At 45.1% G+C, this 23,966-nt stretch overlaps 1 protein-coding gene across 1 annotated transcript in view; it reads right to left on the reverse strand.

The window, feature by feature from the left end:
• Positions 1-12,481, reverse strand: part of Mideas (mitotic deacetylase associated SANT domain protein) — a 63,590-nt gene extending 51,109 nt beyond the window's left edge. The window contains exon 1 of the mRNA XM_047538326.1: positions 12,369-12,481. The gene's annotated coding sequence lies outside the window, so the exon portion shown is untranslated. The remainder of the gene's footprint in view (positions 1-12,368) is intronic.
• Between the last annotated feature and the right edge of the window lie 11,485 nt (positions 12,482-23,966).

Below are 23,966 nucleotides of genomic sequence, written 5' to 3' on the forward strand. Positions count from 1 at the left end.
ATTAATAAGTAAATTAATATTTTCTTACATTTTAAAATACATATTGTTCTGTGTGAATTAGCTGGATTGTCTATTTTCCAAAGTAATTTTCCTGACATCACCTCTCAATCCCACCAATTAAGGTCTACTTTTTTATTTTCAGGGCTGGGGATCAAACCCCAGGATCTCTCTCACACACACAGGTGTTCTTTTCTTCTCTTCTTTTCTTTTCTTTTTTCTTTTTTTTTTTTCTTTTCTTTTCTACCAGGGATTGAACTCAGGGGCACTTGACCACTGAGCCACATCCCCAGCTCTATTTTGAATTTTATTTAGAGAAAGGGTCTCACTGAGTTGCTTAGCACCTCACTTTTCTGAGGCTGACTTTGAACTGGTGGTCCTCCTGCCTCAGGCTCCCGAGCCACTGGGATTACAGGCTTTGCACCTGGCAAAGGTGTACTCTATTTTTGGTGGTGCTGAGATTGAACCCAGGGTCTTCTGCATGTGAGGCAAGCACTCTACCAACTGAGCTGTATCCCCAGCCCCACAGGTATACTCTTAAAATGCACTTTTCCCAACTCCCCAATATGATGGACATCGGGAGGTAACATCCTATGATTGAATGGATCCCCGAAGTAGCACAGTTGATTTTCTGTGGAGAGATGAAGCAGGAGGATAGAAAGATGTGAGTAGGAAGATAGAGGACTGAGATGAGTAGGGAGGAGAAAGCAGGCCACATGGAGACAAAGATGAAGGCAGATTCCACACTGTCCCTCCCAAAATGAGCCAACACCTCCTTGAACATTAAATACACACTTCCCACAGCCCAGGCTCCCCTGAGCTGATCTTCCAGGGGCCAAGAACAAAGATATGGGAGGCGAGGGGGTATGGGGGTAGGAATGATAGCAGAATGAATGGGACATTATTACCCTATGTGCATACATGATTACATGATGGGTGTAACTCTACATCATGTACAACCAGAAGAATGAGAAGTTATACTCCATTTATGTACGGTGTGTCAAAATGCAGTACTATCATATATAGTTAATTAGAATAAATAGAGCAATTTTTTTTAAAAAAAGAACAAAGATACACATTGATGGGCTTCTAAAAGAAACTCTGTACTCCACCACTGAGTTACTTCCCCAGTCACGAAGTTGCCCAGGTTGGCTTTGAACTTGCAACCCTCCTGCCTAAGTCTCGCAAGTAGCTGGGAATGCAGGTGTGCCAAAGAAAAGTCTTTCTGGAAAGATAGTCCAGTTCATCAGTCATGGTGGGAAAGATGCTCCCCACAGCATTCTCTAAGTAGTATACAGACCTGATGAACCGCCTCTGCGAGAACTGCAGGTCCCACTATGAGGCCCAACAGAGAAACCACGTGCCAGGCTCTGTTTACAGGTTTGCAAAATTTCCAAGTGGGAAAGGACTCATGTCATCTTACTCCTCATTTCATAAACTGAGACCTCACAGTCCAGCTTTGGGGTTCCTGCTGTACCCCGAAGTCACTCTCAGGAGAATCTGTTCCTCTCCACCCTGCAACAGGAAGAGCTGCGGCCCATTTGACAGCCTCGTGACCTGTTGAACAGGGCTTTCTTTTGAAAGAGCACCAGTCTCTCCTTCCATGGTCAGCTGACTTTTCTTCTCTGTAGAAAGCCAGTAGGTAGTGCTGGGCATAAAAACCAAGGTGTCCTCCAAGGGCAGGTGGTATTCATCCTTCTTCCAGGAGAAGGAAAGTCTTTGCCACCTTTAAACCAGCCCCTCAACACAGGCAGCTTCTCAGGGTGTCCTGTCAGAGTTCTCAGAGTGAGCAAGGCATTTCTGGGCTTTGTGTCCGCACAGCCCCTTCCCACCTTCACCAAGATCTTTTTGGCAGGCTCAAGGAAAGCACAGAGCCACCAAGGTGGCAGCTGCACCATGCTAAAGGGAAGCTGGGGGTGATCATGCAGTAAACTTGCTTACCAAGCACACCTGCCCACCCGAGCACAGGTCCATTGCATGCCTCATCCCTCCCAGTCCCTACTGTGGGACACTCTGACAGTGCCAAGCATAATAATGGGCAGGTAAGGAACCAGATGAACCTGCGGCTGCCTCTAGCATCTTACAGTGGGTAAGATGAATGGCACAAACACCAAGGTGGTGGCTCAGGAGGGCAGCCCGGAAGTAGGTGACTTCTGAACGGGCCTTGTGGGCATCTGCCAAGAGGAAAGGGCTGGGAGGGCATTCCATGCAGAGGCAACACCCAGAGGAGTGAAAGTACTTCCAAGGAGCTGGATGGAACCTAAAGGGCTGCGCTCGGTCGGAGATGGGAACAGGTAAAGAGGCAGGGAAGGTGGGCTGGGGCTCTAATGAGGGCCTTGGGTGCTATTCTGAGGAAGGTGGAGTTTCTCACAGTTCTCAAAGGTTGTTCTCAAATGAGTAACATGAACTGGGCACAGTGGGGTGCACCTGTACCTCCCAAGTACTACTTGGAGGCTGAGGTGGGATGATCGCTTGAGTTTAAGAGTTCTAGACCAGCCCAGGCAACACAGCAAAACCCATCTCAAAAAAGAAAAAGAAAAAAGAAAAAAGAGACACGACTAAAGCTGTGTTTTGGTAAAATAACTCACGTTCTTTGAGACTTCATTCCCACTTTTATTTCCACAATTTCAGTTCGTCTGGACACCAATGGGTATGTTCAGGATAAATTAGACCAAAGCCAATACTGTCTGGGAATGTCCAGTCCCCTCCCCTTCTAGGGGCCATTCTGACCAACATAAGAATCACTTCCACGCTGGGTCTGCAAGAACCGAGCCTACGATACACTCAGCATTGTGCCGCAGTGGCTTTCCACTTGGATGTATCAGAGGAAAAGTCCTGACCCACTGGCAGTCACCACAAGAGTCTGTGAGTTTGACACTGCATCTTTCTTTCTTTCTTTCTTTCTTTCTTTCTTTCTTTCTTTCTTTGTCTCTTTCTTTTTTCTTTTTCTTTTTTTTTTTTTTTTAAGGAAATTGATTCCTTTGTCTAAGGTTATTGGAATTGAATGATCACAATTCCAGTCAAGCTGCCCTTGTTTCAAAGAGCTATAACCAGACCATCTGAGGACAAGGAAGGGGCTGGAGCTCACCTGTCTTTCGATGACAAAACTGGGCAAGGATATGACAGTTGATGCCAAGAGCCCCAGGCAAACAAAGCCTGAGCTCCTTTAGCTCTCTCTGGCAGGAGACTGGGTGAGAACATCTTAACTAGGTGGACATCTTCAGAACTAAAGAGGTGCCTGCTGCTGTTGTGTGAACAACTTGAGCACCAGGGACCTCAACTTTTTCATAGACTAAACCAGAAGCCAAAATTCCAACCTCTAGACTGAAAAGCAAGGTTATTACCCACCAAACACCCCATAACCCTGTGAGTCTTGCCCAACCCTGGAAGAGGAACTGAAAAGGAACCCTGTTGGAGAAATAGAAGTCCTAACAAGGCAGCAGTGAAGTTTTCCAAGTGGAATCAAACGTGCAGGGGAAGATCCTGATGTGGATGATCCTTTTCCACTGGAATAGTTCAGATTCCAGAGGAGAAATCCAATTGCTAATGAGATGCTCAGATCTCTAGAGCATATAAAAATCCTAAAGCTCAGCTAGAGGCTCAGGATTTGGAAAGACGTTCAAAAAGATTAAGATCATGATATCAATGTTTTCAGTGGTCCAAGGGGGACATCCTGTCTTTTCCTCCTGCACCCAGCACTGCCCAGTCATTCCAGTCTGAGGAACAGAATGGGCTCCAGGTTCTACAGAGGACACCTATCCGCCTAACAGATGCAACCCTCTCCAGGTTCATGCAACTGACATTGAGTCCTGATGGGAAGCAGAGTTCTACCTGCCAGTGAGAAAGCTACAATCTCCATAGCCTTGTTTTTCAGGAACAACAGCAAGAAATAGGCCTATGAACCTTGAACCTACGTCAGCTGGACGTTTAACCTGGGCTTTGCCCCTAGAGTAAGTGGCACAAAAAGGCCTGGAGAGTTCAGAACACATTCTGGAGGGAATGGTAGCCTCCAAGTCTGTTCACAGCAGTGAGCCCAAGTCAGTGTCTCCACCATCTTGGCTTTGGTTCTGGTCACTCAACTTCCCACAAGTCCTGATTGATTTTGGAGACCTGTTCTTCACAGCCTTCTAGGACATTCACTGAGCCACCAGATATCCTTCCAATAAACTCCCTTTCTCCTCAAGTTAGCCAGACTCAGCTTCTGCTATTTGTAGACCTAAGACCTGGACCACCTCAGCATTTCCTTCAACCTGCACATGGGTTCCTCTGGCCTCTGGAACAACACTGTGCTCAAGTTTCCATCTTTTCCTCTGTGAGTAGGGTCTACCTAAAATGCCCCCACCAAGTATACCCAAGAGGCTAAGGCAGGAGGAGGGCAAGTTTGAGATCAGTCTGAGCAACTTAGCAAGTCTCTGTCTCAAAAATTAAAAAAAAAAGGTCTGGGGATACAGCTCAGTAGCTCAGTGGTAGAGTGTCCCTGTATTCAATCCCCAGCACACCCCCCCAAAAAAAAATTTAAAAAAAGAGAGGGGAGGGAGGAAAAAATCTGATCCACCTCCTGGGTGTCTGAAGAAGAAGTAGACAGACTCACACTAGTAGGCCCCTTGTAATGCAGAAGCAGTAACTGAGCACAGATAATATGAAAGGTACAAGTCTGTCCTGGGCCTTTACTGACATTCTGTTCTCCAGGGTACTGGCAGAAGTGACCCATCCCTCCTCTGAGCCTGGGAAATCCCTGAACACTTTCACATTGATTTCTGTAGCACTTAACCGCCCTTGGCTTTTGTGCATGACTGTCCCCCTCAGACTGTGGGCACCTGAAAGGGGGAGACTGAACCTTCTTTATTTTTGTATTTCCCAGTACCAAGCACAGAGCCAAGTACACAGTAGGAACTCAATAAATGCATGTAACATGAGTAAGTGAAAGAACAAAGAAGGTGAAGGAAAGCACCTTGTAAAGCACGGGGGGGGCGGGGGGGGGTTAGGTTAGCCCTGCTATGACTATAGCCAGTTTTCTTTTTCTCCATAACTACAGAAGTCAGATCCTAAAAGCCATTTGCTAGGTCAGCACAGCCTCCCTGGAGAGATGGTGGAAGAAATCCTGAACCTTCCCACCACTTCTACTGCAAGCATAAAAGGGACTAGAGAGTTAGTTGTTAGCTTCCGAGTTACCCTAGGGTGTCTGAAGAGGCAGTAGACACATTCACACTGATAGGCCCCTTATAATGCAATAGGGGAGGCTGGAGAGGGCACACAGTGGGTCAGGGCCTTAGATCAAGGTGCCCACTATACAAGGGCACTACCCTCTCCCAGTCCCACACCAAGACAGGGCAACCCAAGCATGAGCGTTCATCTGCAATCTTGGGTGAACAAAAGTTTAAAACCCACTCCATGGTCTCTTCTCTATTACATCTTGCTCACCTATTCTAAGGACCTTTCTTGCTTAACCTCTTATGGTAATTTCCTAACTTGCAGCCCGATGATCTTCTCATGAGGCACTTGACAATGGAATCTCTCAGTATGTTCATTCAACTGATACAAATTCAATCTTAGCAGAAGAAAAGAAGAAAAAGCAAGGGAAGGAAGTGGACACAACAACAGAATAGAACAAGGAAAAGCCGTATAAACCTGCTGTCTCAATCAGAAGTTAGCCCATGGGCTAAGAGCCCCGAGTCTACTGCCGGGGGGATATCACAGAATAAACAGTTCTGTGTGTTGAGTGAGGCTGTGGCACTTAAACACATGCCTATTTCATATGACGTGGCCCCCACTTCTGGCACTCAACCTTAGAAACAACTTCGTTTTTTAAATTATGATTATTATTATTTGGTACCAGGGATTGAACCCAGGGGCATTTAACCAATGAGCCATATCCCCAGTCCTTTTTATTTTTATTTTGAGACAAGATCTCACTAAGTTACCTAAGGCCACACTAAGTTGCTGAGACCGGCTTTGAACTTGCAATCCTCCTGCCTCAACCTCCTGAGTTGCTGGGATTACAGGCATGCACCACTGCACCTGTGAAACTACAACTTCTAAGACTAGAGGAACATGTTAAGATAAACTTAAGTATCAAGAGCCAGTATGGCTGCTGCCTACCTGGTGTCTTCTTAAAGGACTTTCAAGGTTAATCTTGATTATAGTTTCATTTTTCCACTCACATGCTGACTCCACCATATTCCATGCTCCCACTGACAGATCCACCCTTAGTCAGCTCTTCCCTTTGGGTCTGACCTGTGTCAGAAACTAGGCTGCACACCTTGTGGGGTGCATGTGGGAGCTCTGTGCCAGACTCAGTGGTGACAGCTCCATGGCTATAGCATAAAGGCCTGGCAAGAACAGACGGCCCCACACTTCCTGCTATTCCAGGAGTGCCACCTCTGTGTTCCTGGGCCTTCTCCTTGCATCTCATGGGAAATGGGAGAATTAATCTCCTTGGCATTGTGCAATCTGTGATCCACAGTTAGAAAACACTAAGTGATCTTATTGTTAACTTTGGACTCAGACTTAAAAGAATCAGGTTAGAAGGCTTTGGAGACCAGATAGGTTGACAGCAACTAGGATCATTTAAGAGCTAGGGTGTAGGTTACTGATTCAGTACAAAGTTTAACTTATGGAAGTCCAGGTTTGAGCCCAGCATTGCAAAAAATGGGAAAAAAATCAAGTAAGAATGTAATAAGACAATATGATGGTAAGACTATTGAATATGCATCCTACTCTCAAAGACCTCTCTTCCACACCTGGCTTTTTATTTTTTTATTTATTTTTTTTTCTTTTAAGTATTTCCTTCTAAATATTTGTGTACTGTCTAAGGAAACTGAAAGTTGATTATTTTGTGAAACTGTAGATTCTGGAAAATACCGAATTGTTAAATTCACTTAATAATATATAACTTCTCAGAAATAGTTTTCTATGGAAATTCCAGTTTCACCCTATAATGGTCATGAAAAATTTTTAATTAAAAGTGAATTCAACATATTAACTTCAACATTATATTTAGTTGCATAGAACTGGAAATATACCAAATGTTCTTCAGTAAGAGTCTAGTAAAATAAATTATATCATTTTTTATAGTGGAATACAATTTAGCCATTGGGAAAAAATGAGGTAGCTTTGTACATATTGATATAGAACAATCTCCAAGATACCTTAGAGTATCATTTGTTAGCATTTGTTTATGTATGCATGTTTTCTTCTATCTGCTAGAATTACATCTGGAAGGATGGCTAAAGAATGTCCAACTGTAATTGCCTGTGAGGGGAACACTAGAAATTGAAGAAATGGAGACTCTCTCATGTTTTAAAATAAGCATTTATTTTTCTAATCCTATTGCACTTGCATATGTATATACATATATAGTAATCTCTTGTCTATGTTGAGATTATTTTTGAGTTTTTCCTTCCACTGTATAACATACCTGTTGAATTCTAAACCATGTGTGTATTAGTGTTGCAAATAAAAAAGACAAAACTGAGAAAGAATCTACTAGATTTTATTTTTATTATTTTTTAAATGTTTTTAGTTATAGGTGGACACAATACTTTTATGTTATTTATTTTTTATGTGGTGCTGAGAATCGAATCCAGTGCCTCACACATGCTAGGCAAGCACTCTACCACTGAGCCACAACCCCAGCCCCAAGATTTATTTTTAAATAAGACCAAAAAATTTAAAGAATCTAGCTTACGGGGTGCATTTCATGGTATGTCAGTTATATCTCGATTAAAAAAGAAAGAATGCAGCTTACAAAACAAGGTTGTGATGAATCGCTTGAGAACTGGGTGGAGGCAATGGAATCCTCCTCATGAAGCCCAATGTCAGGAGTTAGCCAAGATCTCCCCAAGATTCAGTTTTATAGTTTAGCCTAGTTTTATAGTTTCAAACCTGATTGGGTAAAGCAAGCCTACAGTCAGTTGGGAAGCAGCTCTTTGCTCTCCTCTCGAGTCCTGCCAGAAAGCTGGTCCTACCTCCTTCTATATCAGTCGGGTTCCCAAAGACAGTCAGACCAACCCAGGCAACAGACCCCCTCACCTCAGAACCGGCACCAAGGCATAGAAGGTCATTACGAGGCAGGTCAACCAGGCCAAATCAGGATAAGGAGCCAGTGCCACAACTGGACAGATAGTGTCTGACACCCAGGGGAAAGAGGTGCTTGGAATGGAGAAAAACTAATGAAGTGCAAAGCCAAGAGGAGCCAGAGACAGGCTGGCAGGCAGGCGGAAGCAGGCTTAGGTCAATGTTCGGAATTAAGATCAGAAACCATGGTTCTTGGTGCTTGGCTCGTGTGTGGACAAAATTTGACAACTACTACCATTTGTATCAACGTCAAATGTTTACTGGAACTTCCTATGAGTAGAGCACCAGGTCTGGGGATACAAAGATATATAAGATAAGGGCTTCCAGTTAGTTAAAAAGTAATGACTTTTACCCAACTACAGGCACATTTAAGGAGCTGAACAAGGGTATGTGCAAAGCCACAAGCCAAAGGAGAAGCTGAAAATCCTTAGACCAGGATTCAAGGTTTTCTTCAACACAAGGGCCCCATGGGTGTTACTGGAGTCACAGGGAAATTCTTAAGAAAAGGAACTTGAACAGGACTGGAAGGGGAGTAGGGCTGACCCAAGTGGAAGAGAAGAAGAGGGAGCCATGGTGGCCTCCAGGGAAGCATGGTAGGTAGGAATGCTTGCCACTGGTGGTTTGGACTAACACCCTGAGTGGGTCACTGGGTCAGGACTGTGAATTAGGGCAGGAGAGCAGTGGAGGCCAGACCCGGGCATGGAAGGCCCTGACCACCAGTCTAGGATTTTGATTCTTACCATGCAGACAGTGGGGAGCCATTGAAGGTTGCTGAGCAAGAGGGTGACCCTTGCAAACAGGCATTTTAAGTGAGATTACAGAGCAGCCATTTATCAGGAGCTTATTCAAAGCCCTGTGTGTATTTCAAGTGGCACTTCAGACGAAAAGTTGTAACGCTTTTGCCCTGTGTCATGTAGACCAGAAAGGAAAGTTTAAGAGTCTCACAAAGAGATGCTTCAGTGAGAAAGAGAAATGAAGGGGAGGCAGGGCACTTTAAAGAAGGAACCAGATCTGCAGAACTGCTAGTCACGGCATCTGGAAAACTGCTGCACTTTCTTACGGGTCTGGAATGCCCTCTTCGGCTGGGGGTGCTCAGTTTTTGAGGTGAGTTTTGATGTCAAAACACTGGGTTATGGTGCAGGGAGTGATACAGCCAGGAGGCAGATCAACAGAAATATAAATATCAGATCTGGACAGCAAAAAAGTCTCCATTCTAAGAGCACCCTCTCCCATGGGGTTTCTCCATCTGCCTCCCTCAGTAGCACCTTGGGGTTTTCTGCTGGAGTTGCTGAAATCCAGTATTTCTCCTCTTGGAACACTAAAATTATTTTGAAACCTGTCAAGTTTTGAATTAGAGCTTTTACATTACTGTTCCCAACTGTGCATAGCAAGGCAGCAGGCAGAGCTGCTCAGAGGCCAGGCACTGGGCAGCAACTTCACGCCATAAATCAGCATTTATGTAAAGTGGGAGAGGAAGTCAGGATTAAGTTTCTGGTCTTAAACTGGGCTGTGTACCATCGCAATGCAAAAGCAAAGCCAAGCAAGTCCAGGAAAGGGCCTGAGTTTTGCACAAGATTCAGCCAGGCTGAAGATGTGAACAGGGCAACTGTTCCAGGTGGACCTACCACTCCAAGGAACCCCACTTCTTTCTTTCTCTGAACCTTGCAAGAGGACCCTTCCATCCACTCTCAGCCACTCTAGGGCCTTTGGGCACTTTTAATCTCTGCAAGGTTCTATGTGAACACAAAGGATTGCAAACTCAAAGCTTTCTTTCTTTTGGGCTCCTTTCCTGGCCCTCAAGCCAAGTGCTGGGCACCATTAGGCTCTCACTAAAACAATTCCAGTCAGGTGATGCAGCTGACCAGGACCTTGACAGTCAAATTCAGTAAAAAACCAAATGTCCCTAGAACAGGGGGTTGTGCAACCTGTGGTGACTCCTACTGCAGTGGGGCTTTTGCTCTAAACCTTTTTGTGGCTACTGTGACCAGACATCCCAGGCTTTCCAGAACTGTCCTGATTTTACATGTTCGTCCTGGAGTCTCTGGAAGCACATAGGTACCTGCCAGGGACTGTGCCCTAATGTTTTGGTTTGACAAATGGTCACTATGCACATGACACACAGCTGGCATTAGCCTGCAAAACAGCATTTTCCTTCCAGGTGAAGTTCAGCTGTTTGCTTGGGAAGAAGGCCAGGCATGGAGGCGCTCCAGGGTCATCGGTGCCTGCCACACTGAGCAGACAGGCTGCCCATGCACTGCAGTGGGGTGGTGTCACTGAGTCACACACCAACCCAGCAGGGCTGAGCACTGCCCTGTGAGTCTTCTGCCTAGGACAGGGTGTGAGCTGGTTGAGATTTGGGATGAGAGAAGAATGGGCCTGCACAAATCCAGTACATGATTTTTTGGCCATGTAGTAGAGGAACTGTGTGATCCCTCTCCTACAGTTGGCCACCTCTGAGGCCCTCAAGAAAACAAACTGCCTTCTTTCTACACATGCAGGCTTGGCTCCCTACCTGCAGGCAGCATCTTAGGACCCCCCCCCACCACCACCACCACTACCTGGTCTGTACTGCGGGCTTTACTTTGGAAGTAGACCTGAGGGATCCACTGGAAAAAATGTGCAGTGAGTTACTCCTATGCGCCCCTTCAGGTCCCAGACACCATTACAGACACAGTCCCAAAACCCCAGCATGTTTTCTTTGAATTAGGACCCACCTATTAAGTTTCTGCAGGTGACACCTCAAGGCTCAAAGTCAAGCTGGCCAACTCAGACACACATGATTTGACAGGTCTTCCTTGCAGCCAGCCCCAGTCCAGCCACCCATACAATTCTGCTAATTCAAACCACCTTCCCATTTGGGGAGGTTGATAGCCATCACCTATCTTCTTTACCCGCTGACATCATCCCACATTTTCTCCAGACACAAATCAGGGTACAGCTCCTGGCACAGTTTCCAGGCTACCTAAGTTAGAAGAGGAGGGATCCTGCCCTCATGAGTTCACTCCAACTCTCAGGCCTTTGGCAAGTTGTCAAAGGTTAAGGGAGAGGCAAGGAAACAAATCACCTAGCTAAGGTTAAAGGGCAAAAAGAACTTAGAGACTGCAGCTCAGGCCCAGATCTGTCCTGGGCATTTGCAATGCAAATCTGCGTTTTGTTCACTACCACCAAGGTCTTGCACAATAGCCTATGTTATAAACATCCACGCCAACAATGCCTGACTGTGCAATCACGCTGTAATTACAGGCCGGCAGGAAGCTGCTGCTTGGAACTGCCCTAACCTCTAGACATCCCATCTCAGAGTCTCCACGGCTCGGACACACATTCCTGCACACATCCCCGAGTCCCCGCCAGGCCGCTGCTGCTACAGTTGCAGGCACAAACCAGGGAGCCCGGGGGGCCAACCGCCAGGCCCGCCAAGCCTGGAGTTACTCCTCAGGGATGTCATAAACTTCTCAGCTGTTCTTTAAAAGACCCTGCGCCACGAGGCTACCAAGGGCGGCGGGAACCACCATCAAAGTTTCCAGGCACATTCCTGCAGCACTAGCAGTTTTAGAAAACAGAAAAGAACGAGATGCCACAGAGTCCACTGGAAGCGGCTTTCTGGGTTTTATATAGAAAACACTCACATATGTACGTGGGTGTGCTGACAGTTTTTATGGGTAAATTGCAAAGTGTTAGGCCTTAGCGATTACCGTCAGGTTCGGGACATGGTGGAGGAAGAGAGAAGGGTGGGGGAGTCAGGAGGGATTTGTTTCAAAGCGATTGGGGGGCAATTCGGGTTTTGTTTTGTGGAAATGCGGTTTGCCCAAACTTCTGAGTTGCTCTACTCACGGGAGGGCCAAGCAAATAAAAGTGGGGGGAAAGTTCCTTTAACTTCCTTCCTGCAACCTTGTCAAGGGCTGCGAAAAGGAAGAGAACGTTTCCCTGGGAAACGCCGGGAGTGAAATGGGGTGGCTGCGCCAGCTTACAGGGATGGGGCACCGGACCGAGGAGTCGCCCCAGATGTAGGCCCCGGGAAACCCCTTCCTTGCACCCCCTGTTCTCTCAAAAGGCTCCTGGATCCCGCCCGGCTGCAACCCTCGCTGTTTTACGTCCTGTAGCAAAGCAGCGACTCCAGGGGTGCAGCCCGAGGCCCTGATCTCCGCCGCCCAGCTCCTCCCCTGCAGCGCCCCTCGGTACCCCGGCGCCCGGCCCGCCACATCCCCGCCCGCGTCTCGAAGCCTGAGCCCCGGAACATTTCCAAGCCCCACATCTGCGCCCCGGCGGCGGGAAGGGGCGCGGAGCCCGCGGCTCACCTGTGCGCTGGATCCCGGAGCCGCTCGGAGGGCACGGGGCGCGGGGTTCCAGCAAGCGCGGCCCGCAGACTCAAACTTTGTTGCTCTCGGGACGGCGCAGTCGTCACTTCCTCGCTGAGCGGGCGGCGCAGCCTGGGCTGTGACCCAGCAGCTCGCGCGGCGGCGCGCCGGGCCCTGCAGCCTCCCGCCCCGCCCGCGACCGGGATCTGCGCGCCCCGGGCCGGAGAGCTGGCTCTCGGCTCTGCGATCCCTGGGTCGCGCGGGGAGCCGAAGGTCTGAGCGACCTTCCACCGAGTGCAGCTGCTGGAGAAGCCTCCCTCCACCGAGTCCTTTCTGAGTCGTGGAAGTGTGGTCGGAGGAACCGCGCCGAGGTGACCTGCTCTCAGGCTGGTTTGGAAGGTGGTGTGGGGGTTCAGGGACCTAGAGACTGAGTTCAAGGGACCCCAGAGAACTAAAGTTCCCAACACACACACACACACACACACACACACACACACACACACACGTGAGGGAGGGAAAGGAAAAAAGTTTTTTGGTTTGGTGTTGGGGTTAGAAAGGTCATGTGAGAAAGCAGTGTGCTCTGTGTTTTCCTAAATAATGCCTGAACTGGCCCTCCAACAAGGGTCTTCTGTCCGTACATTCGCTCAAAAGGTCTGTGCGATTGTCCTGTCACTTGCATGCGCAGGACTTTTTCAAGTATTAGGTTGCAGGGGCTATTTTAGCGCCCAAGTTGGGTCTGCAAAATGGTGGTTCTGTCCTTAGTCCTCCCCCGAGGTTTTCCGCCTATTCCTTTGCACTGGAGTCTCATAAGATCTCCGTGAGGCCTGATGCGTTCAAGGTTTCGTCGCTGGCCAAAAGTGACTTAGAAGGTAAGGTGGAATCCTGTGAAGTAGAGCTTCGGGCAATAGTAATTTTAAAATTTATCGTTGCCCAAAATAAATTTGCTCACCTTATTAAAAACTACAATAGAAAGCCACTCTTTGGGTTTCTGATAAATAGCAACAAAGTAGTTAAACAACAGTATTCAAGGAAAAATTCGTAATCCTCTAAAGCTGGATAGAAACTGGGGTTAGCCTTTGCTGTGGTTTACAAAAAAGCAGTCAAAACTGCAGTGGAGGACTTTTCCCAACAGAAACATTCCCTTCATTGTAGCTTGTCCTGGAAAATAGCGATCTGTGAACGGTGGCTCAAAAGCCTCAATTAGTGAGGGCTGGACAATTTTCCCTTTTTCCCCATGTAGGCCAGATAAAACCTCCCTTCCAAAGCTTCATCTTTTTACTAAAGCACAGAAAATCATAGACTTGAGTGAAATCTTTGTCGAGAAATGTAGATGGAAAAAAAAGTAGATGGTAAAACTGATGGAAAATAACATCTGGGAAATGATTCCCAGATCTGTATTAATACTTCATAGGAAGCCCCAGAGTCACTGAAAGATTGGGAGCATGAAGATCCAAGCTCTCCTAGCAACATGAATCCTCCACACTGAAACTGTTAAGGCCCTAGTTCTGCTTTTTAGTGAAACATCAACAACACGTTATAAACACAAGGCATATTCTATAGGAAAAATAATATTGTGTTAAGAAATAAGTTACAGTGGAGCACACCTGTAACCCCAGCTACTCAGGAACCTGGGCAATGTAGCAAGACCTCTTCTCAAAATAAAAAATAAAAAAGGACTGGAGATGTAGGTCGTGGTAAGGCACTCCTGGTTCAATCCCTAGTATGGAAAGAAGGAAGGAAGGAAGGAAGGAAAGAGAATGAAAGGAAGGAAGGAAGGAAGGAAGGAAGGAAGGAAGGAAGGGGGAGAGAGACAGAGAAGAAAAGGAAGAAATAAAATGCATCATTAGACTCAGTAATTATAATTCTCTCAATTTCATTATATCACATTTCACATTACTGTGGGGGAGGGGATGAAGGAGGAATTGCCCATTTCAGTTTTGTAATAGAAGAAAGTCCTTAGTGCATTTTGCTTAAGGCAACCAATAAGGTGAGTGATGGCCTCCAGGCATCTAAAAATAGTCATATAATATTCCATATTTTCTAAAACAAGAGCAGAATATTTCTTAGCTCATTGTTGTGATTCCAAATTCTCAGTCACAATTTCATGAATATTCAGTATTTCTGCATGCCCAGGAGTAATTAGCAGATGGTGTAAATGTGTGAAGGTGCACATAGGCATTGCTTTCTCTACATAAGGTGGCATTTGCTGGGTTCCAGAGCACTGTGTGGAGGATGTGGTAGACAACCTGTAAGACAGCTCCTTACCAATGATCTCTGCCTCCTGGGGTTCACACTCTTGTGTTATCCCCTGTCCTTGAGTGTAGACTCATTGACTTGATTCTAACATATAGAATATGGCAGAAGTGATGTGATGTCACTTCTGAAATTAGGTTATTAAAAGGTCTATGGGATCCATCTTAGGCGCTCTGTCTTTCACTCTCTCAGACACTCACTGGGGGAGCCAACTTCCATGTCCTAAGGTAGCCCTGTAGGCCTGCCAATGACCACTCAAGTGAGCTTGGAAAGGGATCCTGTCCCTCCCCCATGCTAATCAAGCTCTCCAATGAGACCTTCAGCCCCCAGCCAACAACTTGACTACAACCTAACCCCATCTACGTTGCCTGGGTTCCTGACCCACAGAAACTGTATGATAATAAATGTTTGTTGTCTTAAGCTGCTGCATTCTGAGATAATTGTTACACAGACACACATAACTAATACAGAGGTCAACAGAGAAGTTCATCAGGGACCAATGACAACCTCACATGACCTTCCTGATCCCTCATAGAAAATAGAACATAGAGAAAAATAAAGACCCTGATCCAGATTTAAGTGTAATACATAAATTCCAAGAACAGAAGCCTTAGCCCTCACTTCTTTTGCAGGACAAGGGTTATCCTTGAATTTAAACTAGGTCAGAGGGTGTGGACTGCTGCTCAGTCCCAGGCAACTCTGGTATTGGGTGTCACCTACCTGAGAGCACATGCACATGTCTTTGTGTCACAAGAATTGACATCTGTGAGGCATCCTCCTTCTCTTCCTCAGGGCATGTACCCTGATCCCTGAGGCCTTGACATAACCAGTGGCCATGAAGTCAGGCCTTGGTTCTGAAAGGAGCACTTGAGAGAAGGGCCTATGACTCTGGCAGCCAGAAGGGGTAGGTGATTTTAATGGGAGATCTAAAAACCAGAAAGAAAAGCTTGTGGTCCTGCAGTTGAAGAGCAAGTAGCAGACTCTCTCCAGTAAGAACCACCACTGTGCTGCTTCCAAGGCTAGAAAGAACATGCTGTCCACATGATGGTGTCTTTCTCTGCATCACTTCCTCTCTGACTGGAGCAAATTATTTACTTTTAAAACACAAAACAAAGTTTTAGGAAGCAGAAGAGATGTCATACTCCTTCAGTTGTGACCATGGCAAGCATCTGCTTGTGATTGTCCCCACAGCCCCTTCTCCTCAGCCAATCCTGTAGAAGCTGGCAATCATAGAGGTCATTTCTGTTTTTCCTCCAGAGACACTAGGTTCCAATTTTTCTCATGTGCAGTGACTGCAGCTGCTGTGTTGCCATGCCGTCATCTGGTTGCTATGACTTGTGAGGTTGTGAATGTGCCAAAACGTGAATCTATTAATTTAACAGGAACTGGGCTCAGCACATATATTCCTTGTTAGGTCATTTGCTTTGCTACCTAAACCACATCCAATGTGTTCAGCAGTGGGCACGTTTCCTAGAGTCTGGCTTTACAAAAACGTCAAATGCTCTGAATTTTGAGTCTGCACAGTTTTACATGATTAAATTACTATGAAGAATATAAAAGCATTCTAGCATAGGGATGCATACAGATCAGTTCAGGGAAAAATCAAGGGGCCATACATGGTCAAAGTCTCTAGTCCTCATTCTTCATGCATTTAGATCCTCTCTGCAGGAGGGGTATGCAATAATATCCTAGGAACCCCTCCCTGAGCCCTGGTTGCATCTAGTCTGAGCTCTCTGACACCAGATGAGGTGGTGTGTGCTGTAATAAAAGTAATCATGGTCCTTTTCCCTTGGGTCGAACACATAGGCATTTTTCATTCATCAATTCAGCTAACTCACTGAGTGTCTACTACTGAGTGTGCTAGGGATGCAAAGATGAAAGGGACAAAGTGTCTCCCTAGTGGGACAGAATGACACTTAAATTACAATGTAACAGGAGAAGTACTAGAATCATTCTTTGCCTAGGGCTCCATGAGCTCTCAGAGAAGGGAGCAAGTAAAGTCTGGGAAGAAAACCCAGTGTTTTTCTCAAAAAAAAAAAAAAAAAATGTGTGTGTGCATGTGTGCTATATAAAATCATCAGGATGTGTTGCATTAAGTAATAATAAGCATTGTACCATGTAATGTTTGTTTCAGTTGTATGCAATACACATGCATATTTTCATGCGGTCAGAATATAAAATATACAGCCTCAGCAACTTAACGAGACTGAAGGCAACCTAGGGAGACCGTACATCAAAATAAAAAATAAAAAGGACTAAATGCCTGTGGGGCCAATCCCTGGTACCAAAAATAATGATAACAGAATGTAAATCCTACATTCAAACGAAGAAGTGTGAGCATTCTGGGTTTAGAGTGATAAATAACTACCCCACACTGAGCGCCTCGGGTGGGCCAGGTATCAGGGTGTCATCCCACTGTCTTTTTTTTTTTTTTTTTTTTTTTGCAGTTGTCAATGGATTTTTTTTTTTTTTTTTTTTTTTTTTATACATGGTGCTGAGTGAGTATCGAACCCAGGGCCTCACACATGCCAGGCAAGTGCTCTACCACTGAGCCACAACTCCAGCCCCCCACTGTATTGTTGAAGAGACTAACCATGATTTAGAGATTTTTAAAAATCTTTCCAAAATTTCTCTCCTCAATCAAAGGTGGTTCCAAATGCTGAGCTCCTTGAGTCCTCTCTTGACGGAGTAGAGGCCCTTTCCACTCAAACAGCAAGGCCAGCTCTAAGGAAGAGAAAGATCCACCCTCTTTCTATTCTTTCAGGTGATGGGAAGGGGAAAGAGGAGAGGGAGGAGGGTCAGAAGCGCAACATGCTTTTCGGTCCTCCCCAGGTCTTGTAGGGAAGATGGAAAGGCTCATGACCTAATGAGTGTTACTCCAATCACAGAGGGGACTCTTACCCAGCTCCCCACTGAGGATTCTGGAAGGAGGATGATACCAAGGGAGTGCCATGTCAGAGTGAACCTGGCAGTCAAACTTGAGTGGGCAGAGGGAAACTGAGGCTTAGCTCTCTTCAGTCCTCTCTGTGAGCTTAGGGGAAGGTCAGGGGAGTCTGCACCAGTGAGAATAGAGGGGAGATAAGCACTAAGTTGCAAGGGTGAGAAGCTGGGGCATGGCAGAAGGGGTTAGTTTTGCTGAAGAATGGACCACAGGCTTACACACCATAGCAGCAGAACCATAAAGAACAAGCAGAAACCTAGTGTAGTGGCACACACCTGTAATCTCAGCAACTCAGGAGGCTGAGGCAGGAGGATGGAAAGTTTGAGTTCAGCCTCAGCAACTTAGCAAAGTCATAAGCAACTTAGTGAGACCCTGTCTCAAAATAAAATAATAAAAAGGGTTGGGGATGTGGCTCAGTGGTTAAGCACCCCTTGGTTCAATCCCTGGTATCCCCCATTCCTCCCACCCAAAAAAAAAGAACAAGCAGAAACCAAGGTGACAAGGTACTTTGGTTGGTGAGTAGGAGCAAGAATTCTGCACTGCCCACAGATTATTTGGCTTCAAGTTCTACCTCTACCACATACAGTGTGACCTTGGACAAGTTACTTATCTTTTCTGTGCTTCAGTTTCTTTATAAAATGAAGATGATGATAAAAATTGAACATACTTAAGGTCATTACAGAATTAAATTAATTTGAAAACTCTTACATGTAAGTGTTCCATATGCATCAGTTAAATAAATAAATTATTCATCAACCAAAAGGACTCTACATGAATATTACGTGATTCCAAGACTCCCAAATTGAAATTTTGGTTAAAAAATCTACTAACCATCAGCTCATGAGAAGGACCAGGTCAGCTTAGACTGAACATTTAAGATGTAACATAAATTATAAGATTTGACCCCTCTACAGAGTCCATCTGGGAGGACAGACTTCATGCAAGTGTTTATATGAATTTGCCACTGATTGTCCAAATGTCATTCAGGAGGGGACTGTGGTAGGCACAATAATGGTCCTCCTCAAAATGCCCATGTCCTAATGAATACATGAATATGTTAAGTTATATGGCAAAGGGTAAGTTAACATTGCAGAAGAAGTTAAAACTGCTAGTTTGCTGACATTAAAATAAAGAGATTTTCCTGGATTATCAAGGTGAGCCCAATGTAATCACAAGGGTTCCTAAGAGTGGACTTGGGAGGCCAGAAGAAGAATTAGAGTCAGAGGGAGAAGTGATCATTGGAGAATGAATGGTCAGGGAGCAGCAATGTCACTGTCTTTGAAGATGGAAAATAGGGGACGTGAACCAAGAAATGTGGAAGCTAGGAAAGGCAAGGTAACAGATTCTCTCCCAGAGCCTCAGAAAGGAGCAGTCTTGCCAACATCTTGATTTTAGCTTGGGGATCCCATGTTGGACTTCTGACCTACAAAACCATAAATTTTTAAAAATCTGGTGTGTGTGTGTTTGTGTGTTGTGTTACTGGGGACCAAACCTATGTTGTTTTAAGATACCAAATTTCTGGCAGTTTGTTATGGTAGCCATAGGAAAAAAATTAGCAAAGGGACATTTACTAAATGTGGTGTTTTCTGGGAAGTACTTAAACTACGTATTAGAAGTCTTAGAAACTCGATGGCATGAGTCCCAAACTCTGAGATAGTATCTTGGAAGTGCAACCTGCATAGACTCCCCTGGCTTAGGAACGAACTCTACTTCCCACCCCATGTCTTGGAGCTTCTTCTCAGATTTGTTAGTCTAGCAGGCCATTATGTGGAGATCAAGCGCAGAAATGGCTAACAAAAGTAAACCAGATTCAACTGTCAAAAAAGCTACTGTGAACCAGGCATGGCGACACATGCCTATAATTGCACCAGCTTGGGAGACTGAGGCAGGAAGATCACAAATTCAAAGCCAGCCTAAGCAACTTAGTGAGACCCTATCTCAAAATTTTAAAATTAAATAAATAAATAAATAAATAAATAAAGGGCCGGAGATATGACCAGTGATTAAGCACCTGGGGTTTAATTGTTTGTACCAAAAATAAATTTTAAAAACTGATGTGAACACTGTGCACTTGATGATCATTTGATGATTCCAGGACCTCAGCTAGGCTGCACAATCACCCAGAGTTTATAAATAAATCCTTTTTTCCCCACAATGAATAGAAAAACACAAAGTTCCCCTGCAGTCCCCTCCAAAAACAAACAAACAAACAAACCCAATCATCAAGGCAATGTGCTCAGAATTCCTGGTATCCAAGTTGGCCAGCAATGCCAGTCTCCGTCTGTCACCCGGCATAGCTTGCTTTTTCCTGTTTGAGACAGGTGACTTTTTATTGTCAGGCTCAGCTCAAAGGTCAGAGGTCACCATGCAGTGAGAAGGAAGTCTTTTCACAATCTTCTGCCAGTAATAAATATTGGTCCTGGGACATCAGTCTTACCTTAATGTAGGAGGTGTTATTTGGATTCACCACCAAGAGATTACTAAGCATCATGCAGTTGCTTTAGGGCCCATGACTTCTTTTGGGAAAAAGGAAATCCTCCTATCCTAGGTGTGGTAATGTCTGGGGATTCCAGGAAAGCATCAGGTCTTTGGCAGTATATGGTGTCCGTAAGGAGCTACAGCTCTATAAGGATCTTTGTGAATTGAAATTCTTCCCGGGAGCTCCAAGGACCTGTGGGTAAAAACTGTAGTGTGTGGGTTGCTCAGACAAGGCAAAAGACACCATATATACCTAATTTATCCCCTTGTACTTCCTAATTCCAAAAAGAGTTCCCATCAAGCAATGAGATGGAAGAGTCACTTTACACAGTCATCTCTAACTACACTTTCATTATATTTCCATTTAGAGCAGCCCACCATGTCAGCTGCAGCATCTGTGGCCACATCCCTCTTTTAGAATCACAGTCTAACCCTAACCCATTTGAATGGCCTTTGCCCTGTAATGTTGCACTTTGCCTGGTTTCCTGACATAATTTTTGCCCTTTACCCCCAGTTAGAGGGTGGGGTCACTAACTCACCTGCTAAGATCTTATTGCCTGCATCTATTCAATGAGATGTGGTTGCAGAGTCTGAGGACTGATGGAATGCTAAAGCCTCCTTCCATAGGGCTGGGGTTGTAGCTCAGTGGTAGAGCACTTGCCTCACATGTGGGAGGCACTGGTTTCAATCCTCAGCACCACATAAAATATAAGTAAATAAAATAAAGGTATTTAAAAAATCCCTCTGTAGACCATATCCCAGGCCCTGCTATGGTGCCAGGGATATCTTTGAGCTCCTATCCTAAGCTACATCCTCCTCCAGGCAGAGGAATACATCCAATGCCTTAAACTTGAGAGCCAAGACCCAACCAAATTCTGGGTCTTGGTTATAGATACAAAATATCTGCTTTGGAAATGGAGCCCATATCACAAATAAAAACTGACTTCATGGCCCACATAGTTGTGGTTTCAAATGACAGAGTAGACCAAGTCAGGAGTCTTGTTGACTGCATCATGGTGACTGGCAAACCTTTCCATATTTACCAGGTATTGATGGGTATGATGTAAGAGATGAGTGTTCATCCTACCACCAACTGCAGTGTGGCCACCTTCGGCTCTCCTAGCATGTGCTATTCCTAGGAAGCAGATAATATTTGGAAGGTTACATTCTTTTCCCATCTGTGAAGTTCTGAACTTCTAGGGATTTCTAACGGTCATGCAAAGGAATGACTTGAATTGTCTAAGCCCAGTCAAGACAGTGAATTGGAGGCTACATACATTGAAAAGTGAGACACGTGCCAAAACCCACAAAAAAGCCTTCACGTGCTCTTTCCATAACTGAACCAATAAGAAGCAATATAGAAAAGGATAGAACAGTGAGTTTGGCTTCAATGTCCCGGTCTTCCCCATTCCTTGACTTCTGACGTAGCAGAGGACTATGAGTTCACTTTCCACATAGGTACTAGACACTTGGGAGACAGTTCTCCATGGTCTCTCAAATGTCTGTGGTCTTTGCAAGTAGCCACTGACTACCCTTTGCTCCAGACTGTCTTTTTAAGGAAGCTTCCTTCCCAGAGCAAAGTGCAGGTATGAGTCAGGCACCTTGGCACACGCCTGTAATCCCTGTGGCTTGGGAGGCTGAGACAGGAGGATTGCAAGTTCAAAGCCAACCTCAGCAACTCAATTAGGGCCTAAGCAACTTAGTGAGACTTTCTCAAATTAAAAAATATGAAAGGCCTGGGATGCAGCTCAGTGTAAAGCACCTGGGTTCAATCCCTGGTACCAAAAAAGAAAAAAGAAAACGTGCAGGTGTGATTACTGTCCATTATTTAAGATTCTGACTCTAGGCCGGGCACTGTGGCTCACATCTCTAATCCCAGCAGTTTGGGAGGCTGAGGCAGGAGGATGATGAGTTCAAAGCCAGCCTCAGCAAGTTAGAGAGGCCCTGAGCAACTTACTGAGACCCTGTCTCTAAATAAAAAAATAAAAAGGGCTAGGGATGTGACTCAGTAGTTAAGTGCCCCTGGGTTCAATCCTTGTATCAAGGGGGACAGGAGGGACAGGTGTGGGATTCTGGCTCTAAGCTCAGGGTTCCTCTCTTGTGATATGCCTCTCTGTGTGTTGAGGTATCACCTGGTTCTATTAAGACTGGGAATTGGGACTCAGGGAGCAAGCACAAAAAAATGTCAATACTGGTTACTGCTATCTCTGTGAGTAAAAAAGACCTTTGGTTCTAATAAACCCAGAAGTCTTGTGCCTTCCACCAGCTCCCTTAAAGCTGGTAGACCCACTTGTTAGCTTACAAGCAGAGTAAAATCTCAGACCCTACACAACTCTTGACAACCTCTCATTTCTTTCTCACATAACACATCTCTCCAATCCACCAACTAATTCCCCTCACACCTGTGATCCTGAAAGCCACCTTGGTAATTTAGGCCAACGGGAAACTACTCATACAGAAGTGAAGACAGATCAAATTAAAGAGCAAGATTGAAAGTAGGGCAGGACCTGGTGACAGGGCTGAGATATCAGGAAGTTTGGTTTAAGCCTGAGACCAGAGAAGGATCATTGTAATTCTGGGCTGTTAATAGCTATATTGTCGGGTTGGATGTTTCAGGCAACTGACTGACAGGCAATTCTAAACATGTTTAGGTGAACAAACTTGCTGGTGTAAAATGAAATGAGTGGGATTAGATTGTTTCTGAGGCTCCTGTGAGCCTTAAATTTGTGCTTTATAAATCTGTAACAGGGCTGCCTACCGTACACATTAAGTACTTGACCTAATTTAAAATAATGATTGCAAAAGAGGACCATGATACAGTGCAAAGAACACAGCATTTGAAGTTAAGAAGCCTGAATTCTAAGCCCAGTTTGCTACTAGCTGACTGCATGATACTTGGAGTACAAAGATATGGAATGTATACCCAAGATAACTCTAGATGGCTCAGTGATGTGGCATCAACTTACATGGGAAAAAGTTAATTTCTCTTCAATTATCTTTTTTTTTTTCTGATTATGTCCAAGAGAGTCTGAGCTTAGTGTTGGTTTCTTTAACAACTTGTTTCCCCCCAGTGCTGTGGCTGAAATCCAGGCCCTCATTCATGGTAGGCAAGTGCTCTGCCACTGAATTATACCCTGGACTTTTTTCATTTTTATTTTATTTTAATTAATTAATGTATTTATTTTTGAGACAGGGTCTTGCTAAGTTGCTTAGTCTGGGCTCAAACTTGGGATCTTCTTTCCTCAGTAGCTGGGATTCCAAGCAAGTACCACTGTGCCCTGCTTTCTAATAACTCTTTGATACCTGCTAACCTCCCCTTTTGGCAAAGAGAGAAAAGTCTGAGGTTCAAACGCTTTACAGGCAGCACTAACTATAGAGCACTTAATAACATTGTCTGCCCTCATTGCTTTATTTATTTTTATTTTGTCTTCCATTTATGGCAAATAATACAAGGTCTCCATTTATGGGAATGACAAAATTTTCTTTGAAAGCACGTTAATTATGAAAATTTTCCAAAATCGTGATGATGGTTGTACAATTCTCCAAATATACTAAAAAAAAATGAGTTGTGCACTTCCTATGGGTGAATTGGATGGTGTGTGAATTTTATCTCAATGAAGGCATTTTAAAAAGTAAATTAGGGACTGTGGGTGTGGCTCAGTGTGTGTGAAGCATTTGCTTAATGTGCTGGAGGACATGGGTTTGATCCCCAACAGCAAAAAATGAAAAAGTAAATTACCTTCTGCTGGACTTTTTTCCTACCGGCTACTTGCCTGTTCAGACTTTGGCCAATTGCCAAGAATTGGAATAGTGCTGACCCTTGACCCCCTGAGGCTCAGCAGGGTGTCTTGGTCCCCACCAATTTTTCTGGTTTGACAGTGAGTCCCCCTACAGGAAAGTAATCAAACCTAAGCTTCTTCTCTCAA

The sequence above is a fragment of the Sciurus carolinensis genome, chromosome 2, assembly GCF_902686445.1.
Source record: "Sciurus carolinensis chromosome 2, mSciCar1.2, whole genome shotgun sequence".
NCBI lineage: Eukaryota > Metazoa > Chordata > Mammalia > Rodentia > Sciuridae > Sciurus > Sciurus carolinensis.